General features: G+C 42.2%; 1 long non-coding RNA gene across 3 annotated transcripts; it reads left to right on the forward strand.

Annotated features, from left to right (window-relative positions):
• The first annotated feature begins 452 nt into the window (after nt 1–452).
• Nucleotides 453–18,779, forward strand: LOC126066750 (uncharacterized). Of its 3 annotated transcripts, none has more exons than XR_007515241.1 (2): nt 453–1,627; nt 7,502–18,779. It is a non-coding gene; the product is annotated as an uncharacterized LOC126066750 (long non-coding RNA). The 3 variants fall into 3 exon arrangements; XR_007515242.1 differs by having other exon boundaries at nt 10,008–18,779; XR_007515240.1 differs by having other exon boundaries at nt 18,219–18,779.
• The last annotated feature ends 5,911 nt before the right edge of the window (nt 18,780–24,690 follow it).

Raw genomic sequence — 24,690 nt, forward strand, 5'->3', positions numbered from 1 at the left:
TAGTTGTCATTATTTTTAATGTGCATATTTCCTCAACTGCACTGCTAGTCCTTAAACCTAGGGAACCATGTTATTAGCCTTTGTGGCATATATATACATATATATATATATAATGTATGTATGTATATGCGTTTATGTGTGTATATGCATATCCATGTGTATATACACATATGTATACCCATATATATATACATACATGTGTATATACCTGGCCCAGAATCCAAATATTTACAGAATCGAAAAGAGTATTTACAAAATTGAAGAGCACTTGACTGATTGTTGGAACTAACCGTAAAGAGGAAGCCTTCACTACTCAAGTACAAAAAGCTGAGCCTCTGGAGTGGGACTGCACCCAAAGCAAGCCCTAGGCCAGGACTCAAGGGTACTTCTTGATGCTGGGAGTGATTTTTTCTGGAGTGGGACTGCACCCAAAGCAAGCCCTAGGCCAGGACTCAAGGGTACTTCTTGATGCTGGGAGTGATTTAAGCATAGTGGCCTGCCCAGGCAGAGCTCAGAACAGAGTCTAAGGAAAAGATACTGATTTGCCTCTGGTGTTTCTATCTGCCCTCACTCCCCATTGCGCCACTGCCAGCTACGCTGCCAGGCTGGAACAGGCTTCCGTCCTCTCGTGAGCCAGCACCCTGGGCTCCGGTAGGGAACTCATGGCCTAATGGATTTGCTCTCCTCTCCCGTATTGTTTGCATCAGCAAAGGCAAAGGGAACTGTGGAACGAGAAGGTAACTTCAAATGGTTATTAAAACAAAAAGTACAAGACAGAAATGCTGCCAAAGCCAGCGCTGTGGACTGGGCTCCACAGTGTGAGTTATGGGAGCATGTGACTAGGGTCACATACTCAACTCAGCTCTCGGGGGTGGTTTCATGATGATGCTGACGACAGAGTCATGGGCCCTACTGCTCATGTGACTAAACCAAAAAACCAAACTCACTGGCATCGAGTCAATTCCAACTCATAGCGACTCTATAGGAGAGGGAAGAACTGCCCCATAGGGTTTCTAAGGAGCAGCTGGTGGATTCGAACTGGTGACCTTTTGGTTAGCAGCTGAACTCTTAACCACTGCTCCACCGGGACTTCTTCATGTGACCAGAGCTCGTCAAAGACGGGCTCAACCTCTGCATAACCTGAAGAACAGCCTTATCCACTTTCTACTGCCTCCTGATTCTGAAGAGCCAAAGCCCCAGAGAGAAGAGCCTCAGACCCTGACTGAGAGCTCTCCTGCCCTCTCACGTATCCTCACAGGCTCCTGCTTGGCGTTTACAGTGGTTCACACTCACTCCTGTTCCTCCAGTAGGAGCCTGGGGTGAAATATGATGCTGTTGAACTAATATGGAGGTGAATTACTCAGGGCCCAAAGCCACGGGGCCAGAGATAACCCCATGCCACCTGACAGTTATTTCCTCGGAGCTGACACAAGTCCACTCTTGGGAGGTATAGTAGGAGGGAGGGGAGAAGTGGCTCAGGGTTGTGGTGGAGGGGGATGGAACCACTCTCCTCCTACCCCCTTCGCCAGCCCCCTCCCCCCCATTTCATTGACCAGTGGCACAACAGATACTGATATCATGCTTATGGGCAGGACCACGAGCCTACTGCCTTGCTCCACGCCGTAAGGTAAGTACTTCACATTCTCTTTGAAGCCTTGTTTATGACCGTTCTCCTTAGCGGAGCCAGCCAGTCCTAGAGACAAGCGTAAGACGAATCAGGTTTTCTAGAGACAAGCGTGAGACGAATCAGGTTTTCCTCAGTAACATCTCCCCTTTTCTTTCCCCATACCTTTTTCTTTTGGTGCCATCTCCCTCAAGGACCCAGGATTCTCTTGCTACTCAGGCTATTCAGTTTCCCTGACACCCAACTGTGTACCCTGCCCAGGCCCACCCCAGACCAACCGTTCTTCAATTCCTTATTAAAATACAACTGTTATATGCACTGTTTCCACTAGCGTTGCAGAAGTTTCATAACAAATTCCATCCTCTCCTCTATCCCCAGTTATAATTAGCTAAGCACTGAGAGATAAAGCTTAACATATATCCTTTCCAGGGTTTTTACAGTGGTAACAGAGGAATCCTAAAGTACACTCCTCTGAGCATTGATTTTCTGCTGTACTCTCTTTGCCAGGGTCTGTCCCAAAATTCAGACTTCAGCACTTTGTCGTATTTTTGGCTACTTTCATGTGGATTGTTCCTGTCTCTCTGTCTAGATTTTAAAGTCTAAATCCACTACGCCCTAGAACAGGGTTATAGACATTGATTAACTCAGGAATGAATTGCTAATATGCATAAAGTTGGTATGGGAAGCAGAGCCTTGAAATAATTGAATCTCTGAGTTAGGAAGACTTTACAGAAAATCTAGTTCAGCTTCCTCATCTTTTAGATAAGAAGTTGAGGTTCAGAGACAGTAAAAAACATGTGAAACAGTGAACCATTTATTCATGCAACGAACAAATGTTTATTCAATATCTAATCAGATTGAGGCGATGGGAATATAAAGATGAATCAGACACGGACCTTGCTCTCCAGGAACTTACAGTTCGATGTGAGAAGGAGATAAGATATGAGGAAGCAGTGAGCACCGCTAAGGTGCTAAGTGGAGTATAATCAAATGCTAAAAATGAATGGTGAATTGTAAATGTTGTGGTTGGTCAGGAACAGAAGAGCTGAGGGCAGGTGGTGATGTAGAGGAAATTTCCTAATAGATCTGTGTCAAACATCTAGCCAAAGCTAGGCAATGGAGCAAACACCTTTTCCTGCCCTTGGCTTGGTTAGTAATGGCTTACATACTGGATTTAGTCCCAAGTTTATGAGTGTACTGCGTATCCTGCCATGACCAACAGAGAGAACTTTGGAAAGCTAAAATAGCAAATGTACCAAACTGCCACCTGGGGACCTTCCAGCTCACTATGACTCTAAAGAAGGTAACTTAAAAGAGAGGAAAGGAAACTATTTTTTCAATACTCTCCCTTTCCACCAGGTAATTATTATTATCTTTCAGCTATCAGTTGGGTTTTTCTCTCCACTTTCTTCATATTAAGTTAACATTGCAAAATGTTCCAGGCTAATACAAATAGCCACCAAAGGCACACCCCAGCTCTCAAAAATCAAGGTACTTGGCATTCTGTGCTTCTTACAGACTTGCCTAGATAATCTGAGAGAAAAAAGGGCTATCAGTGATGAGTAAGCCAGGTTCATTCAATCACAATTCATGTAATTCTTGTACTTGACAAAAGAAGTCAAAGCCACAGTCCTTGCCTTCAAAGAGATTACTATCTAAGGCAGAGGAAATATACGTGATTGAAATAACTGGGCAAGACTGGCTCCTAAGTCCAAGATACCGTGGTTCATATCTCACGCACACACACAATGCACATCACACACAGATTGTACACAGATATCACATGCATCACTGATGCACACACATCACATATCACACATCACACCCTCACACACACCCAGTGCACATCCCACACACTTAAACACACGTATACACACACACCATATACACGCATATATGCATAATTCACACCACATACATCACATGCGCCGCATACACTACGTGTACATTATACACACAAAAACACACACAAACACACACACATCACTCACACACCACATACATTCACACACACATTCCACATATCACACATACATAAACGCAGACAAACACGCATAAATACACAGACCGTGCACACATCACATATACACACATTATATACACACATCACAAATATACAAACACATCACACACACATTATACACACACATCAGACATCACAGATACACACATACCACACACTCAATGCATACCACACACACACATCCACACATCACACACACATCAAACACATGATACACACAAACACACACACCACTCACACAGCACACACACATCACACACACCATACACACATAAACAAACACTCACATGCACATCACTCACACACACACATCACACACACTCACACACACCACACATACCACACACACATACACTACACACATTCACACACCACACAAACACATCACACACACGCGCATGCGCACGCACACACACACGGAGCCCTAAGAGCAGAGGTTGTTGCCCGAAAGCTCCACTGCCTCACTCAGGTTCTCAGCCATCCCTGAAGCCCTTCCTTTGCCTCAGAGAAAGAAGCGTCATGGCTCTTCCTCAAGACTGACCTGCTACCTGGTCCCTCCCCTTTCCTCTCCTCTAAGAATCTCCAGCTCATCATGATCATCACCCTGTTTTGAACCTTCAACATGGCTCCTCACCTGGCTCCTTTCTCACATTCATCAAACACACACGCCTAAGACTCTCCTACTCGAAGAAACATTTCCTCTGCTCTGTCTTGTTCTCAAACTACTGCTCCATCTTATACCTTTCCTTCACCATCAGTCTGTGTTTTTAAGAAAGTCTACACATACTGCCTCTGATTTCCTACTTTTCAATTCCTCCTCCAGTCCTGCAGTCTAGCTTCTGCAAGCACCAGTCACCAAAATGGCTCTCTCTTACTCAAGCCTGCTCTTAGGATGTAGATGATCTCCTTGGTTCAGTCTTGGAGCCAGCTGCTCACTGTATTCACCCTCTCTGGTTGATGACTCCCAGATGCAGGTCTCCAACCCTGACCAAAATCCTGGGGTTCAGAAACTGTCTTTCCAACTATCTACCAAACAGCTAGTCTACCTGGCTATCCCTTGAAAAGTTTAAACTCAATGTGCCCCAGATGGACTCATCCCCTTCCTTCTCAGGCTTGCTTCTCCCCCGTCTACATGTTAGCTTATGTCATCATCATGCCTCTATCAGGCAGCCTCCAAACCTGAACATCAGGATTATCTTAGATGCCTCCTTCAATGCTCATTAGCCAATCGCTTCCGAATTATCTCTTAAATCTGTTCACTTATTAGTCTATCCCTCATCTTTTAAGCCCAACCGGCCCACTCACATGCTTTGTCCTGGCTGCCCCCAAAGACCTGTGAGCACTAGCTATTTTAAGTAAGTGCCCAGCCCTCTCTTCATTGTTCTTAACTCTGTGCTTCCTATTCCTATCCTGTGCCCTACATTATTTTCCATTTCCGGCCCCTACTGAGTCATTGGCTTTAGATTTCCATGTGGTTTTCTGCAATGATTCTCCACCCGGCTTATACCTCTGGTTTTAAGACCCCATTGTCTCTGGTGAGGAACATCCTACTCCAGTTCCTACTGCTGTGAACCCCACTGGCCACACCAGACCCCAAGGCTCCTACCTCTGTGCTTCCAAATTAATGTTATTCATGTGCCCATATCTGTCACTGTACTCCATGTTCCATAAGGACCGGGACCAACCATTATTTTCTTGCCTTCAAATTCCAATACAGGCACATAGTGCAAGAGATGAGAGGATTATTAAAATGGAAAGAGTATGGTACATACAGGAAATGTTTAGGAATGATTCAAGGCCATACATGTACTACAGAAATACAGAGGGAGGGAAGGGCTGTTGGGAACCGGGTCAGTACAGGAAGCTGGGTCTCCAGCTGAATGCAGACATTGTAATTACATGTCCTAAAAGCAGGAAAGTGCTGGTTACTCTGGAAAAACCCATCTTTTAATTCCTCCCAATGCCCTGAATTTTCCACTTACGCTTTACACTTACCTTTGTGTAAGCCAGCTAAGATGACTACTGCCTGTAACACCAAGAAGAGCTGTCCAGAATGTCATGAGAAGTTCAGTCCAACCAACCTGAAGTCGTGGGCCAACAACCTCCCTGCACGTTAGGGCCAGAAGTTAGGGAGGCCCCATTCTTTGTTTTTTTGGGCCAAAGGGATCTTGGAGCTCTGCTTGGCCCTAACTAGCTCCAGAATCAAAAGTGTTCATCATTCCTATGAGCACATGTCCAGGGAGTATTTGATCAGGGGTTCTCCCCAGAGCCGGTTCCCCAGCCAAGTGCTGAATAGCCCTTGTATAATCCTGGCTGATGCTCAAGGGCCTTGTTGGGTTTTTCCAAAGATGTATTCCTAGACTTCTCATTGGCTTCGCCATTTATTGTTTCCTGCCATGTTATCATGTGGTTGGAATACTGCTGTCCTTAAGGCTGTGTCCCTTTGGTACTATGAGCTCAACTTCTGTTTCCTCTTCTCTTGGCCTTGCCCCCTATCCAACCCCAATTGGCCGAGAGATCACTGGGCTTCACTGCAGCATCAGCCTGAATTGTGTTTTTTCCTAAGAAAAACCACAGTCTAAGCTGTTCATCACAGGCACAAGGAGGTTTGCATGAAGTTCACGCCCCATTATCAGTTCGGTGAAGGGCACTATTCTGAGTTGGTTCAGACTAAAGGAAAACCTCATCCATATGAAGGAGTTGGATCATGCTAGCAATCATCTCAGGTTAGTTGTGGCAGCCTGGGCCCCTCTTATTCTCTCCTCTATAGCTCTCCCCTCTCTAGTCCCATCTTCCTTTTGGCCATTCACCTTTACATTGCTTTCCCAGCTACTGCAGGCCCCTGGTGTTCCAGAGGAACTTGAGTGGTGACTTGCTATTTATTGTGAGGCAGTGCAGGTATAGAGAAACTTTGCCAGCCCTACCATGAGTAGTCTAACAAAATGGCATCCAATGGAAAGCATATCTTTTCCCTAAGCCCTCTTCACCATGAGGTTGTCCCTTCTGAGAGGCATGTATCTAGCTCAGTACATCATTGACTTCTTAAGCTTGCCACAGAGGCTTTTATAGCCTGGGCAACCCCACAGTTGCTCAGTGATCTTGTTCATGGTCAGCTTGAAAGTGATCACAAAAGCTATCTGTTGGTTTCCTTGGTTCCTGGAGAGCCTTGATGAACTCTGTGCAAAAGTAACTTGGGCACAGAATAACATATTGATATGCAAGTTTAGACTTCTTGTTGTTGTTAGGTGCTATCGAGTCAGTTCTGACTCGTAGCAGCCCTATGTACAACAGAATGAAACACTGTCCGGTCCTGCGCCATTCTCACAATCGTTGCTATGTCATCTCATTGAGGATCTCCCTCTTTTTTAGTGACACTCTGCTTTACCAAGCGCGATGTCCTCCAGGGGCTGGTCCCTCCTGACAACATGTCCAAAGTATGTAGACAAATTCTCTCCAGCCTCACTTCCAAGGAGCATTCTGAACTCCCTAAGTTCAAACTTAGGGAACTAAAAGTCCCTCTGGGTTGTCAAGCCGTAAAGAAGGCCAGAAGCCTTGGAATAAACAAAAAGAAACAGATAATATAAATAGAGGAAACATAGAAAGATTTTAGAAAGATCTCTTTCTGCTGAGGCACATCCATGCAAATGCCTTCTCTTCTTACATAATCCAACCTTGTCTCCAGCAATAGATAGCTAGAGGATGATGATAGATACATAGCTCTCACCAAAGAAAAAAAGACGAAAACATTAATCTCCTTTTAGAGTAGTTCATCGTATTGTGAAGAACATAGTTTACCACACATGTCGAACTTGCTGTGCAGTGGTCTGCAATTTGTACCATCTCTGTTGATACAGGAGAGTGAAAAGACCTTTTAAATCATTCCATATGCAAGTTGGACAGCCAAAAATGAAGACATAAGAAGAATGGATGCATTAAAACTATAATGTTGGAGAAGAATATTGAATATAACGTGGACTGCCAAAAGAATAAACAAATCAGAATGCTTCTTAGAAGAGAGAATGGAGAGACTTTGGCACCCTTCCTTTGGACACATCATCAGAAAAGACCAATCACTAGAAAAGGACATCATGGTCGGTAAACTAGAGGGTCAGACAAAATGAGGGAAATCCTCAATAAGATAAATTGGCACAATAGCCACAACAATGGACCTAAACATGCCAATGATCGTGAAGATGGTGTAGAACTGGGCTATGCTCCTTTCTGCTATACATAGGTACACCAGGGGTTGGAGCCAACTCTACAGCATCTAACAACCGTTGCTATAAACACCAACTATCACCTTGCATAAGTAAATCACGGGCACTAACAGTCCCTTGGAAAATGTTTTCTAGGTATGATTTATGTGCATTGCCAGAAATGTGGCACTCAGCTTGCTGATATTTTTAAACCAATCCAGGCTTGGTCACCTTGAAGAATGCTCATTCCTTCTCAGCAGATGGGCTGCAGTGCCCTCCTGACCCACTCTTTCCAGTCCCTCAGGCTTTAGGGTGCTTGCTAACTCTGGTTGAGGCCAGACTAGCATTTGCCATTTTGGTTTGGTACTGCTTAGCCGACTATTCACTCCCTTTTGCTTCCGTGCTGCCTTCTAGCTGGCAACCCTGCATCAGAGATGGGCTCCCCTGAGAATCCGCCTTATGTCATTTGTATATGGCTGGCCTGGAAATCTTGACTAAGTGCTTTCTATAAACCACTGAAGGGAGGGCAAAAATAACAATAATAAATAACACCCCTGAGTCATTCATTAACCTCTGCCGATGCCACCTCCACGTCAGCTGTCACACGTTAATAATGTCACCAAACTCCCTGATGGGGTCATGTAAGATTTTACATGTGCCTCTAATAAACACACTTCCCGGACAGCCCATCTGTCTTGGTTCCTTGTGGCTAGGCTGGTTTCTTTCAAAGTTGCTCTGAGCAGACTTTGTTTTCATTACCATTGCCATGAAGCTTTTGAAATCCTAAGCTCCCTTTAGGTCCTTGCTGCAAACCACAGTGTTGCTGTCTGACCAAGTACTGCTTTGTTAAGTTGCCTTTGGGTCAGGCCTCAGTCCTCTTGGTTTCCAAAAAACCTGGGTAAGGCTTGTCTTGGGAAGCCTCTACCCACCAGGACCAGAGCTCAGGTCATCAGGAGAGTGCCTGCAAAGACAAATAGGGTATTTCTTGAGCCTGCACCTCACACTTCCAACCTGCCCTTGTTTCTGCTTAGTTAGATGCTTAGGGTTTATTTTAACATTGGTATCTTTTTATCCACTAACTGCCTGTCCGTTTGTTGTACTGTGGTGGCTATGTGTTGCTGTGATGCTGGAAGCTACGCCACCAATATTTCAAATACCAGCAGGGTCACCCCTGGTGGACAGGTTTTAGCAGAGCTTCCAAACTAAGACAGAGAGGCCTGGTGAGCTACTTCTGAAAATCAGACAATGAAAATCCTATGGGTCACAACATAATATTATCTGATATAGTGCTGGAAGATGAGCCCTCTATGTTGGAAGGCAATCAAAATGCACAGTGACTTGCAACAAAGAATTTGAGCATGTCAATGATTGTGAAGATGGTACAGGACCAGGCAACATTTCATTCCATTGTACATGGGAATGTACATGAGTCAGAGCTGACTTGATGGCAACCAACAACAACACCTTTTTATGGCCTGGCCCTGAACAGACACGGTAATAAGTGCACACTGGCGACTCATTCATAAATGGTGGCCCAGTCTTCGTCTCTGGGAGGCCTGTGAATTCATGAGCCAAGGAGCATCCACTGAATGCAACTTAGCACATATTGGCAGCACTTGTCACAACCACCCCTCTCCTCCAGAGTATAATGTCATGATTGGTGGTCAGGGAGTCAGGTACACTCCATTACGTAGCCTCTGGACTTCCCTCTCTCTCAAGTGGATCTTGGAGCCTACATAAGGAATGGAGTAGAGCCTTCTCACCCCTCTCTCTCATGCTACTCACTTCTCCTGGGGTTTCTTGGACTCTGGTTTCAGAGGTTGCAAGGTTTGGAACTCCTTGCTGTAAACAATTTGATCTTTGGTCCTAGTTTCTGAGAGCAGGGCTATACCTGAGGCCAATGACTCAGGGGCCAACCTGACCAAGAGGGACTACCTGGGGGCTCAATGCTGACTAAGCCTCAGGAGACATGATGTAATCTGTCGTGGTCACATGATGAGATCAAAAAAAGGCCTTGGAGCTGGAGGCTCAATGGAGCTTCCTGGGCGGAGAGAGTGAACATCTGCTCTTCGGAGGGTAGGTGTGTCCCCTGGGGACATGGAAGCTCTGTGCCAAGGCCTGTCCTGACCTCGCCCTATGTGTTTGTATCTTTTTTTCCTCCTAGGTTAAAGATACCCCTTTCCCTGGAGTTTGTGAGTCATTCCAGTGGATTATCGAACCTAAGAAATAGAGAAGGGGCCAGTACCCACAGACCTAGCCCCAGGTGAATGAGGATGAGAGAGAAAGGACTGCATGGAGCAGCTGGTGTCTGAACTGACCAGGGAGGAAAGCTGAGATTTCTACAGGACACAGTTGGCATGTGGAATGGGATTTATTATCTACCACACATTTGGCATCAGAAGTGAATGATCTCAGCCTCCCTGGACTAGTTTGATACAATTGGTGCAGCGAACAGGGTTAGCTACAGAGAACTCTGACATACAGAGATCCTCAGAGCACCTCGTCCCTCGGTTTTATTACTGTGCATCACACAGTATTTGGCCACCTAACATGAGCCTGGTCTTGTGCCAGGTGCTGAGGTTACAGGTGCTGCCAAGGGGCTTACTGTGTAGTGGGAAAGGCAGACCTGCTAAAGGCAAATTACAGAGTGAGAGCAAAGTGCAGTGGAAATCCTGGGGAGGAGGTCAGGGAAGTCTTCACAAAGTGGGTGGTATTTGACTTGGATCTTAAGGGAGGTATAGGACTTTAACCAGCCATGAAAGGGCAACGAGAGTCCAGCTAGGTGGAGCATGGCAAAGGTGAGAAGCCCTAAAAGACTCTGGTACTTGTAGGACATAGAATAAATTTCAGTGTGTACGGCATGCGTGTGCATGGACCTGACCACAGTAGGGAGGATTGGGCCCTTCGGCAGGTCCCCTTGTGCCATGCTACAGAACTTAGGTGTTATCATAGAGCTGATGAGGAATCACTGGACGTTTTTCAGCAGAGTGGAGTATGAAGGAGGGACTACAGAGGCCAAGAGAGATGAGAGATGAGTTGTGATTGTCGCGGTCCAGGACAGCAAAGGCTGGCTTTGAGGCACTGGGAATACAGAAAAGGGTAACATTTCATGTCAGAATCAATCAAATCTAGCGATCTGTTGAGTATCAGAGAGAAAATGAGGGAAGCATTGAGAACCACCTGGAATTTTGAACTTGAGAGACTAGAATCAGGAAGCAAGGCAGAATGGGGAGGACAGTGGGGGAATAATGAACCAATAGCACCATGGGTCCAAAATCATACTCTCTTGGCTTCAGGGATATGAAAATTGACAAAAGAGGATGTTGTGAGTAGGGACTAGTCTTTCAAGAACTTTAATGAGGAAGAGGAGGGGGGACTCTATGACAGCTTTAAGTGAGACAAAGATTTTTCCCCAAAAAAAAAAAAAAATTTTTTTTCTTTAATAGGGAAAGAGCATATTTGTGAGTAGAGGGGAAAACATTGTAAAGAAGGGGGGATTGTAGAATATAGTAGAGCTACCATTTATTGAGTGAGTAAAATGCGCAGGCCATACATCAATCACTTAGTACACATTACCTCATTTCATTGTCACACCAACCCAATGAAGTAGGTATAATTAGACTCATTTTCCAACTGAAGAAACTGAGGCAGATGATGGAGTCTGCAGGCATGGGGACTTGTTAGCAGTTAATTGGAAAGGATGACATAGTTGAGACGGAACTAAAATGGAGTCAAACAGGAACTAGTAGAATGGGGGGGTTTCAAGGAGCTGAGAGCCTGGGACTGTTAACAAAGACAGAGAACATGCTGAACTGGAATGGGAGAGTGAAGAGTGAGGAAGAGCAAGAAGATTTGTTGCAATGAGGGATGTCTAAATTGTAGATGTGGGACTTGAAGCATTTCTAGCCTGTGACAAAGAGCAGGCATTAAGGATCTGTGAGGCTGGGGCTCCATGGTTCATTCACACGAGTGTTAAGGTGAGCAAGGATGGGCAGCAGCAAAGAGCCCTCTGTGGCTGGTGGACACAGATGACAGTGATGGGCTTATCTACTCCTGTCTCTACTTTACCTCTTTTCCTTGAGCCTCTCTGAAAGTCACATCATGTTCAGGGGCATTTGTTTTTCCCAGAGATGATGTGTCCAAGAAATATCTCATGTCTCCAATTACCTTGCTCTTTAACACTATAGCTGGGATAATCAGTCTTGCTTTTGCGTGTCTGTCTTTTGAAGCATGTATGAATTTCAAATAGATGCAGCCAACATTTTTGCCTCAGAGATACATTCTGTTGGTGTGTGCTTTCACCCTGTTGCCAAGTTGAACCTTAAGCTGATTTTTAATTTATGTCTGGTAACGAGGGAGGGTTTATTAACGAGGGATGGGGGTAGCCTTGCATAATTGAAATCTGAAGACAAGCCAAGAGCTCATTTGAGCCAATAATTCCTACATCCTTTCCTACGAAGTCTTTACCCCAGTGTTACTAACAAATACAAATTGACAAATCTGCGTTTCACTAGTTCTTTATGTGTTCCTTATCTGACCTTGGCATAACTGGAATGACTGAGCATTTTGGTCAGTCCAATGCTGTAGAGCCCACCTACAGGGTCCTTCAAGATGCAGGTAGCTTGTATTTGGGTGGCCATCATCACCGATCATATTAAATCTAAGCTACTGCATCTGCTAATCATATATCTTTCCACTAAAGTTCGAAAGATATGCCCTTGGTCTGCAGCTAGCCTCTGGTGAAACTGAATGAATGAATAAATGAATGAATTTTTAAGCCATCTACATATAGATGGAATTTCTGGGTATTCAGCTGATGTGAGAGATGGCTATTATATAGATTTCTGTGAAGAGGTGTGAAGCCAGTGCTCTTGATAAGGACTAAGAGCACGGCTGCTAACTGAAAGATCAGAGGTTCAAATCCACCAGCTGCTCTGTGAGAGAAAAGACGTGGTGGTCTGCTCCCATAAAGATGACAGGCTAAGAAATCTTATGGGGTAGATCAACTGTGTCATTGTCTTAGTTACCTAGAGCTGCTGTAACAGAAATACCACAAGTGGATGGCTTTAACAAAGAGAAATTTTTTTCTCTCATGGTCTAGGAGGCTAGAAGTCTGAATTCAGGGGAAGGCTTTCTCTGTTACCTCTAGGGGAAGGTCCTTGTCATCAATATTCCCCTGTCAAGGAGGTTCTTAGCACAGGGACCCCAGATCCAAAGGATGTGCTTCCCTTCTGGTTCTTCATTCTTGGTGGCACGAGTTTCCTCTGTCTTTCTGCTTGCTTATCTCTTTTATATGTCAAAAGAGATTGACTTAAGATAAAAACCTAATCTTTCTAGATTGAGTCCTGCCTCATTAACATAACTGCCACTAATCCTGCCTCATTAACATCATAGAGGCAGGATTTATAACACATAGGAAAATCACATCAGATAACAAAATAGTGGACAGTCACACAATACGGAGAATCATGGCCTGGCCAAGTTGACACACATTTTTAGGGGACACAATTCAACCTATAACAGTCGTATAGGGTCTCTGTGAGCTGGAATCAACTTGACGGTAGACAACAACACCACTATTTGCCTAATCAAAGACACAAACATATTTCAGTAGGTGAGATTTTTGGAAGATTAACCAAAATACAAGATGACATTTAGCAGGGATTACACATAAAGTTACACAGTTCTGTTTTTATTTTTAAAACCTCTCAAGTGTGGAAGTATAGAATGCGAACAATAAGATTAGAATCGTGGAGTGAAAAGAGCCTTACAGAACAATCAATTCAATGTCTTCATTTTACCCACAAGAAAATTAAGCCAATGAAGTCCAAAGACTTCCCTGGGGTCTTAGTCCAGTTTTGTTTGTTTGATATCAAAATTCCTTATCAAAGAATCTTAAATTTAAAAGGGGGTATATTCAGAGAAACTTCATAGAAACCAACTCAAAGAGGTTTAGTGTAGACTAGTCTTCCATGAACTTTAATAAAGTGGAGGGAGACTCTATGACAGTGAGATAAAAGTTTCTTTTCTGTCCTCTTTTTTCCCTAAAATAGGGGAAAAGGCATGTTTATAAGCAGAGAAGACATTGTAAAGGAGAGATTGTAGAATACTTCCATTATTTCATCTTTGCTTATAATATTCTCCTCCCTTGGTATGCCTTCGCCTTCACATCCCTAAGCCCTACTCTTCCTTCAGAGATATTTATTAAGCATTCACTGTGTGCCAGGTTCAGGACTAGAAGCTTTACTTCCAATAGCTCCAGAGATCATTATTATTAGTTTACTTTTGTATATGAGGAAACTATAACTCAGACAAGTGAAAAAACCTGCCTAGCATCACGTGGCTGTTAAAAAAAGGAGTCAGGCTTAGCCTAGGACTGAATGGCTTCAGAGACAATATTCTTCCCTGTGAGCTCTGCTGCCTCTCTCACAGCAGTTCTAGTTTGTCTTCCATGAGACATTTTCTCTTCAACTGAGCCCCAGCTCCCCTGGCTCTCAGAGCCCCTTTCTAGCCACGGTTTCAGGTCTGCTATTGGCACTCAGCCTAGCCACCTTGACCTCAATCTAGATGCATTCTAGGGTGCACTGATGTTCTTTTCTTGAGGAGCATCTAAAAATACAGCAGAAACCTTGCAGGAGAGAAGGGTGCCCAACTTGGCAGTCATTCTCTTTAATTGTTAAGTCATGTTGTGGAAGATGGTTTCCTTCTTTTGTTTTTTGCACTCTTCTGTCTCTCATTACATTTTGTGAAAGGGTTGTGAGGCCAAGAGCTAACAAGATTTCTTTCCTCCAATTCCCAACAGGCACAATAAATGGAAAACAGAGTAATACTTCCTAGTCTTTATTCCAGTTAACTTCAAATGTAATTTATTTAAAACTGGGGTTATAGGTTGAGAAAAGAACTGGCTCCTGGTTTGGAAATTGTTGAAAATTGTAGCTTTTGTTTTAATTTTGATACTTTAAAACTGGAAAGTCACTGGTTAATTTCCCTTTCTTGATGTTTCTGCTTCCAGCAGCCTTCATGTTCTCTGTAGACTGGCTCCTCTGCTCACTCATAACCATCCTTGAAGGGCAGAGGCAACTTCCAAATCTCCATGGCCTAGACTCCTCACAGCTAGCTGGCTCAGGCAGGCGTGGCTCCCTCGGCCAGCTGAGATCAGGGCCCACCTCAGGCCCATGATTATCGCAGGGGTGGGGCTATCCCTTGTGGAGCCGATTGAGGCTGATTCTGTAAGAAGAGGGTCAGGGTGGGGAGGACATGACCGGCCACTCTAGAGCCCCCAGGATGGAACAGGCAAGTCAGAGCCCAGGTGTCATTGACTCCGGGCCAGCCTTCTGTCAATGACTGGGCAGTTTGGGTGGATGCAAACACAGCAGCAGTTAAAAATGAGGTGTTGCTCCAAAAGGTAAATGCAATCATAAGCAAGAAAGGGGATGAGAGCCCTATTCTACCCCTCCCTGGTCAGATATTATTCAAAGTTGCATGGTTGTCACATTTAAAGAATAATCCAGAAACAAAATAGAGTACCGCCAGGAAAAAGGAACTGTGATGGTGAAGGGATTCAAAATTACGTTACAGAAGAAATGGTTGTAGGAATTTAGGATATTTAGGCTGGAGAGAGGAAGATTTAAGAGAGATGATTCTTTTGTCTACATGTTTGAAGGGCTGACTTAATTTTTAAAGAATTTAATGTTTGTATATATCTAGAGAGGTCCAGAACTAGTACCAGTGGGTAGAAATTAAAGCGGGGAAGACTTTGGTTTGCAATTACAGTCAGCATTCTTTCAATTAGAGTATCTAAAAATAGGCTCCACCACCTGTCAGTTTGTTGCACTGTGGTGGCTTGCGTGTTCCTATGATACTGGAAGTGATGCCACCAGTATTATAAATACCAGCAGGGTCACCCATGTTAGACAGGTTTCAGTGGCGCTTCCAGACCAAGACAGACTAGGAAGAGGGACCTGGCAATCTGCTTCTAAAAATTAGCAAGGAAAACTCCATGGATCACAGAATATTGTCCAAGACTTCTACTTTTTTTACTTTGGATGTGTCATCAGGAGGGACTGATCACTGGAGAAGGACATCATATTTGGTAAAGTGGAGGGTCAGCAAAGATGAGGGAAGCCCTCAGTAAGATGGGTTGACATAATGGCCACAACGATGGACTCAGACATACCAACAATCATGAAGATGGCATAGGACTAGGCAACATTTTGTTTTGTCATACATGGGTTGCTGTAAGTTGGAGTCTACTCTGGCAACTAACAACAAAAATTGGTTGCCCTATCATGTTCAAGAAAAGGTTGAATGATCACTTATAAGAAAAGCTGTAGAGATGATAAATAAATTAGTAGATTTCTAAGGTCGATTCCTGTCCTGGAATTCTATGATCCTGCTGCAGGTTGGCTGGATTCATTGTTATCACAAGAGCTAAGACCACTGTGTATGGCCAATCTGATCAGAGGAGTCAGGGGATGCTAAGTGCTGAGGACCTGAGTTCAGCAGGCTGCATGGTCTCACATTGAAGTCCTTCTATTCTGGGCCTTCTCAAGTCTGTTTGATGTGAGAGACACAGCCCAGAGAATAGCCTACTTCCGCTGAGATGTATTGGCTCACTCCAGCCTCCCTCCCACCAGCAGGATCATCATCTGCTGGAGAGACCAGTAGGGCTGCTGGCTGTCTATCAAATGCCCAAGAAATGGAATCAGTATTAAAAAGAGTGCTTTAGACATAGCTTGTTGGGTGGCAAAGATCAGAAGCCTGTTCAAAGTAGCTCAGATTTTAGAAAGGATAAGGGAAAAGTGTAGAGGAATGCATTTTTAAGGATATAAAGAAGTTTTTCAAAATTCCGAGATAAGTTGCACACCAGGAGTTGGAAGGGCAGGAATTAGGAAATGTCTGGGGACTTCAACAACAAGAGTTCATGGGTCTTTACAAAAGCATGCCAATACTAATGTGATTTGGCTGTACTCCTCAGGGCTGCTTATTTTTTCCCGCCTTCATTCAGAATCCATGAGAGACAACTGATTGCTGGCCAGTCAATCAGCTGGCTGGCTGGATCTTGTATCCAACCCTCAGCTAATAACCAGGATCTGGTTAAATGATACATAATTCTGCACCACTCAAGGGCTAGCTATAAAATGCCCAGAGCAAATTAAGCCAGAGAGAGAAATTGGGCTTGGCAGAAAAGTTGGTCAACTTGTTCATTGCAGATACAACTAAGAAGAGTCCTGAGTAATCCACACTATGTGCACTCAACCAATCCATACCGATTTGGGGCTGTTTATAACTTTTCAGTTTTAACTCCTTTACTCTTCCTCCAATGAGGAGGCATATCTACAAAGTCATATTGCTCCCAACTGATTCAATGATCCCAAAATACAAGATCAGCATGTTTGCTAGGTCAGGTGCCTGCATACAATTCCAAAGAGGTCAAGCAAAAAGACTGACAAGCCAGCTTTGATTACTCATTCTAATTAATTCACTCATTAGCACAGGTAACAAATAATTATTGAGTGCTTAATTACGAGCAAGAAGAACCCTGGTGGTGCCGTGGTTAAAGCACTTGGCTGCTAACTAGAAGGGCAGCAGTTCGAAACCACCAGCTGCTCTGAGGGAGAAAGATGTGGCCGTCTGCTTCCATAAAGATTTACAGCCTTAGAAACTCTATAGGGCAGTTCTATTCTTGTCCCATAGGGTTACTGTGGGTTGGAATCGACTCGATAGCAGTGGGGGTTTGGGTTTGGGTTTTTCATTATGAGCGTTACTCCCTACCAAAAGCAAAGAGGTATAATCTGTGGTTTATGTCCTCAGACAGCTTGCAGTCTATCTGGGGAGCCAATATAAGACACACACCCTTAAGCAAAAAAGTACAATGTAAGATAATTCCTATTATAGAGCCTTGTGGGTTTAACCGTCCATGTGCTAAAAGGAATCAGGTCCAACTCCTTCAGCATGGCGTGCTAGTTAAGCAAAATCCAGGGTCTTCATTCAACAGAGGTGGAATAGCTGTCTCCCTGCAGCTCTTAACTAGAGAAACTTTGAAGTCTTCTGCAATTTATTAGGCAGAATAAAGATGGAACTCGAGAAGAGTGAGTGGGCAATCTGGGTGGCAGGTGCTGAGCAAGGACAGCCCCTTCCCACGCTCTCTGTGCTGCCTGTTGTTTCTAAGGAATCGCATTCTCATCCCTACCATCCAGAACAAGACTTGCTATGAGACTGTGTAAGGTGGCCAGCCACTAGCCACAGCTCACAGAAGCTTCTGGACTGAGCCTGGCCCTCACCCTCAGAACTAGAGGAAAACGGGGCTCTCAGGTGGGATATGTCTACCTAAAAGGTTGTAGATTTTGGTGGTGTTTCTGTTGTTTTCTTTTAGATGTGGGATCATGAAGGTCACTTGTCCTAAGCCTGCAGAACGGAACTTTCTCCGTGGTGATCCCACCAGCAATGGTCCGTATATTATAGCTGCTCATCCTGCTATGTCTACCCTTTGCCAGCCAGCTCCACCACCGTGTCCAGCCTCTCTGTCTTTTATAAAGTGGTCAGCTTTTTGAGCAACATCTTCCTCTCCCTGCCCCTCAGCTCATACAAAGAATCAATCAACAAACATTTATTGAGGACTGCTCTGATTGGGGCTCTGGCATGAGTGCTACGGGAGATTCAAAAGTGACAGTACCCTTGCCTTCTGAGAGCTTACCATCTGTGGGGTCAAATGCCATGTATAAAATATCTCTAAGGCAAAGCAGGGGTCCCTGGGTGGTACAAACAGTTAATGAGCCAAGAGGTTGGAGGTTCTAGTCCACCCAGAGGTGCCTCGGAAGAAAGGTCTGGCAATCTACTATTGAAAACTCTATGGACCACAGTTCTACTGTGACACACCTGAGGTCGCCATGAGTTGGAGTCAACTTGATGGCAACTGGTTGTTTTTTTTTTTTTTAACACAAGGCAAAATCGTGCTGTGATTTTGATCAGAATTACATTGAATATATTAACTTAGAGGAGAATTGTTAACTTTAAAGGAAGAAAAAGATAGGAGAGAGACCTACTGGAAAAATGGGCTGTGGATATAAAGATACAGTTCACACTAGGGGAAGCCCAAATGCCTAATAAGTATATGAGGCAATACTCAGTCACACTAGAAATCAAAGAGATAGCAATTAAGACAACAGTGAGATACCAGTTTGCATCCATCAGATTGGGGAGAAAATACTACATTAAAGAATGCCAATTGTTATTGAGAGTATGAAGAAATATGAACTCTATGAAATGCTAGTAGAAGTATAAACTGGTAGAGTCAGCCCAGAGAGCAATCTTCAGTATTTAGTGAATCCCACATCTGGGCATGTATCCAGATAAACTCTGATTGTAACAGGATATGTTCAAGGATGTTTAGTGCGAGATTATTTGTGGTAGTGATACTTTGGGGGCAAAATAGATTTCAGTCACCAGGAGAATTCGCATGGGCTCTATGCATCTGATGGAATACTATGGAGCAGCTAGAATAATAAGATAGACCTACACTCAGCGTATAAACACGATAAGATCCGTCATTTATGTCAATTAAAAATATTTAGAGCTCCACACAGAAAAAAAACACAATGTAGTTTTGAGGGTACATACAAATCCAAAAGCATATCTAAGAGCGTGATTCTTCTGGATATTGAATGTAGTTCCCTGGAGTGAAGTAAAATTAATCCACAAGGCTCTGTTTGCACCCAAGATCAAATACCTTCAAGAACACCCAAGTCTGTATGCTCTGATATCATATTCACCAAGTAACGTGTTGAAGCTTGGTAGATTCTTAGATAATAGATTGTCAGAAAAGCAGAAAGAGGGTATTCTCAAAAGAAAATACCTGAGTATTCCATTATAGAAAATATCTGAGCAACAGAAATTGATATACTGGCATCAGTCTCTTGTGAGTTGGGTTAATAGGAATCATTATCCCAAAGCTTAGTTATTTACCTGGTTTCTCTACCTCCCGAAATCATTGGTAAAATATGGACTTTTGATAAGATTTGGGTCCAATTTTTTTTCTTTAAGACGACTTCATTGGTAGTACTGTGCACTTTATGCTGCATCGTATTGGGGGATGCGTAACATCTGCTGGTCTCACTTTTAGTGAGGTTAATTTTGATCAGTGGGTTCAAATGGTGCCTGGACTTATTCTGTCACTTTAAAATTCTCCATCAGTTTTTTACCTAGTGGTTTTAGCATGTATGGATAATCACTGCCTGGTTCCATCAGGGACTGCAAGTGATCTAACTCTATGACTCCATTTGCATTTATTAGCTGGAGTTCTTCTACCAAGAAAAATTTCTCCTTATCGACTATTTCAGAACATTCAAAGAAAGGTCACTATGAAGGCTTGACTTTTCTCCTTCCTTATCAATTTTCAGAATACTTATAAAAGGTACCTTTAGTAACTTCTAGTGGCTACCAGTATGTTTTTCTTATCACTATAAACACATGAATTTTTATATATTTTATGAGTTTAAATTGTCATCATTATTCTTTTTTTTTAGAATCTTTTAAACAACTTATATTCAATAAACTTCACATATTTAGAGTGTGCATTTTGATAAGTTTTGACATATGTATACAGTCATAAAGCCACAGTCAAGATAGTAAATATATCCATCACCCCCCAAAGTTTCCTTGTTCCCCATTGTAATCCCTCTTACCTGCCCCTCCCCTGAACTGCACCCCTAGGCAACAGCTGACCTGTTTTCTGTTTAAACAGAAATATTTAAAAAGTTATACAGTACCTATTGTTTTTATCAGACTTCTTTTACTCTGCATAATTATTTTGAGATTCATCCATGTTGTTGCATGCATCAATACATTTTATTGTTGAGTAGTATACCATTGACAGGGAACTGCCAGAAATTCAGGCTGGTTTCAGAAGAGGACGTGGAACCAGGGATGTCATTGCTGATGTCAGATGGATCCTGGCTGAAAGAGAATACCAGAGGGATGTTTACCTGTGTTTTATTGACTACGCAAAGGCATTCGACTGTGTGGATCATAACAAATTATGGATAGCATTGTGAAGAATGAGAATTCCAGAACCCTTAATTGTGCTCATGAGGAACCTTTACATAGATCAAGAGGCAGTTGTTTGGACAGAACAAGGGGATGCTGATTGGTTTAAAGTCAGGAAAGGTGTGCGTCAGGGTTGTATTCTTTCACCATACACATTCAATCTGTATGCTGAGCAAATAATATGAGAAGCTGGACTATATGAAGAAGAACGGGGCATCAGGATTGGAGGAAGACTCACTAACAACCTGTGTTAAGCAAATGACACAACCTTGCTTGCTGAAAGTGAAGAGGATTTGAAGCACTTACTGATGAAGATCAAAGACCACAGCCTTCAGTATGGATTGCACCTCAAAATAAAGAAAACAAAAATAATCACAACTGGACCAATGAGCAACATCATGATAAACGGAGAAAAGATTGAAGTTGTCAAGGATTTCATTTTCTTGGATCCACAATCAACAGCCGTGGAAGCGGCAATCAAGAAATCAAAAGATGCATTGCGTTGGGTAAATCTGCTGCAAAGGACCTCTTTAAAGTGTTGAAGAGCAAAGATGTCACCTTGAAGATGTCTGACCCAAGCCATGGTATTTTCAATCACATCATATGCATATGAAAGCTGGACAATGAATAAGGAAGACTGAAGAATTGATGCCTTCGAATGGCGGTGTTGGCAAAGAATATTGAATATACCATGGACTGCCAAAAGAATGAACAAATCTGTCTTAGAAGAAGTACACCCAGAATGCTCCTTAGAAGCAAGGATGGCGAGACTGTGTCTTACATATTTTGGACGTGTTGTCAGGAAGGATCAGTCCCTGGAGAAGGACATCATGCTTGGCAGAGTACAGAGTCAGTGGAAAAGAGGAAGACCCTCAACAAGGTGGATTGACACAGTGGCTGCAACAACGAGCTCAAGCATAACAACGATTGTAAGGATGGCTCAGGACCGGGCAGTGTTTGGTTCTGTTGTGCATAGGGTCGCTATGAGTTGGAACCGACTCAATGGCACCTAACAACAACAGTATACCATTGTATGGATGTGCTACACTTTGTTTAGCCATTTATCTGTTGATGGGTATTTGGATTGTTTCCAGTTTGTGGCTACTACGAATAAAGTTGCTAAGAACATTTATATGTAAGTCTTTGTGTAGACAGAGACTTTGATTTCTCTTGGGTAAACACCTAGGAATGGAATGGTTAGATCAGACAGTAAGTCTGTACAATATCTAACTTTTTAAAGGCTGCCAAATTGTTTTCCAAATTGGTTGTACCATTTTATATTCCATCAGCTGACTATGAGAGTTCCAGTTCCTCCACATCCTTGCCAACATTTAGTATGGTCAGACTTCTTTATTTTAACCATCGTATTTTTTTTTTAATAGGTGTGCATGTGTACTTTATTGTGCTTGTAATTTTCTTAATAACAATAATATTGAGCATCTTTTCATATGCTTATTTGCTAAGGGTACATCTTCTTTTGTGACATCTAAATATTTCCCTAGTTTTTATTGAATTGTTAGTTTTCTTATTGCAGAGTTTTGAGATTCTTTATGTATTCTATGTGCACGTCCTTTACAAATACATTCTTTAAAAATATTTTCTCCCAGTCTGTGATTTGTCATTTCATTTTCTTAACAATGTCTTTCAAAGAGTAGAATTTTGAATTTTGATAAAGTTTACTTTGTCCTTTTTTCTGTCATGGATTGTGCTGTTAGTGCTGTATCTAAGAAATCTTTGCCTAACCCAAGGTGACAAAGATTCTTTTTCTTGTTTTTTCCCTAGGTGTGTTATAGTTTTATGTTTTACATTTAGGTCTATGATCCACTTTAAGTTAATTTTTGTATATGGTATGAGGCATCCATCTAAGTTTTTTGTTTGTTTTTTGCTTATGGGTATCTACTTGTTCCAGTATTATTTGTTGAAAAGACAACCCTTTCTCCACTGAATTGTTTTTATCCTTGTCAGTCTTTTACACCAATACCACATTGGCTTGATTACAATAGTTTTATAATAAGTCTTAAAATTAGTGGTCTGTCCTCCAACTTTGTATTTCTTTTTCAAAGTTGTTTTAGTAGTTTTAGGTTTCTTGAGTTTCCATATAAATTTTAGAATTAGCTTTTCAATTTCTACAAAGGAACCTACTGGGATTTTGATTGGGATGACATTGAATCTATAGATCAACTTGGGAAAAATTGACATCTTCACAATATTGAATCTTCTGGCCCACGAACACAATAAACCAAAAACCAAACCCATTGCTGTCAAGTAGATTCCAAGTTAAACAGCTCCGTAGGGGTTTTTTTTGGGGGGGGGTGTTGGGTGGGTGGGCTGTAATCTTTACAGAAGCAGGTCATCAGGCCTTTCTTCTGTGGCATCAGAGGGTGGGTTTGAACCACCAACCTTTAGTTTAGTTTTCGAGTACAAATCATTTTCAATAGTTTGTTACTCATAGAAATACGATTTTTTTATACTGACCCTGTATCATATAACCTTTCTAAACTCATTTATTAGCGGTAACAGCATTTTTGTAGAAATCATAACGTTTTTTACATAGATGATTATGTCACAAAGAATGAAGACAGCTTTACTTCTTCCTTGCCAATATGGGTGTGTTTTATTTCTTTTTCTTCCTGGTTGCCTTTCTAGCACAATCTTGAATAGAAGTGGTAAGAGCAGACAGTCCTGTCTTCTTCTTAATCTTAGGAAGAATACATTCAATCTTTTACTATGAAGTACAATATTAGCTGCAGGTTATTCATATACTCTCTTTTAAAAAAAAAAAAAAATTCCCTTCTATTCCTAGTTTGCTGAGAGGTTTGGCTCTTTTTAAAAAATCAAGAGTAGGTATCAGATTTTTCTTCATATGCTTTTTCTGTGTCTATTGAAATGATCAGTTTTTTTTTCTTTAGTTAGTTAAAATGCTGAATTACATTGGTTCATTTTCTAACGTTAAACCAGCCCTGCATTCCTGAGATAAACTTCACTTGATTCTGATATTCTTTTTATATATTGTTTGTTTTGATCTGCTAAAATTTTGTTTTTTCCATTTCTGTTTATGAGGGGTATTGGTCTGTAGTTTTCTTGTCTTTGTTTGGTTTTGGTATTAAAGTAGTGTTGGTGTCAGAATAAACCGGGAAATATTTCTTTCTCTTCTGGGAGAGTTTTTGTAAAATTGCTATTATTTATTTCTTAAATGTTTTACAGTGTTTTTTTGTGTTTTTTTTTTTTTTTATCTGTTGGTAACCTTTCAGTTTTTGTATGTCTAAAAAAAAGTTTTTATCTTCATTTTTGAAAGATACTCACTGGGTATTTAATTCTAGGTGGACATTTTGTTTTGTTTTTTCTTTCAGTGCTTTAAGGTTATTACTCCCTTGTCTTTTTGGTTGCATTTTTTCCTGTGCTATCATCCTGATATTTATTCCTCTGCACATATCATGCCTTTTTTTCTCTGGCTACTTTTCAGATTTTTCTCTTATTACTGGTTTTGAGGAATTTGATTATGATGTACTGTGGTATAGTTCTTTTCATAATTTTTGTGCTTGGGTGTTGTAGAACTCTTTGGATCAGTGGGTTTACAGTTTTCATGAAATTTGGGGGGAAAATAGGCCATTATTTTTCAAAGAATTTTCTGTCCCCATCCTCATCCTTTGGAGACTTCTATTATACATACATTAGAACGTTTGAAGCTGTCTCACAGCTCTCCAATGCTTTTTTCATTAAAAAAAAAAAAAAAAAAACCCTCCCTCCTTTTTTTTTTTCCTGTGTGTTTTATTTTGGATAGTTTTTATTCAAGTCCACAATTT

Source organism: Elephas maximus, chromosome 24 (assembly GCF_024166365.1).
Source record: "Elephas maximus indicus isolate mEleMax1 chromosome 24, mEleMax1 primary haplotype, whole genome shotgun sequence".
In the NCBI taxonomy this organism is placed as follows: domain Eukaryota; kingdom Metazoa; phylum Chordata; class Mammalia; order Proboscidea; family Elephantidae; genus Elephas; species Elephas maximus.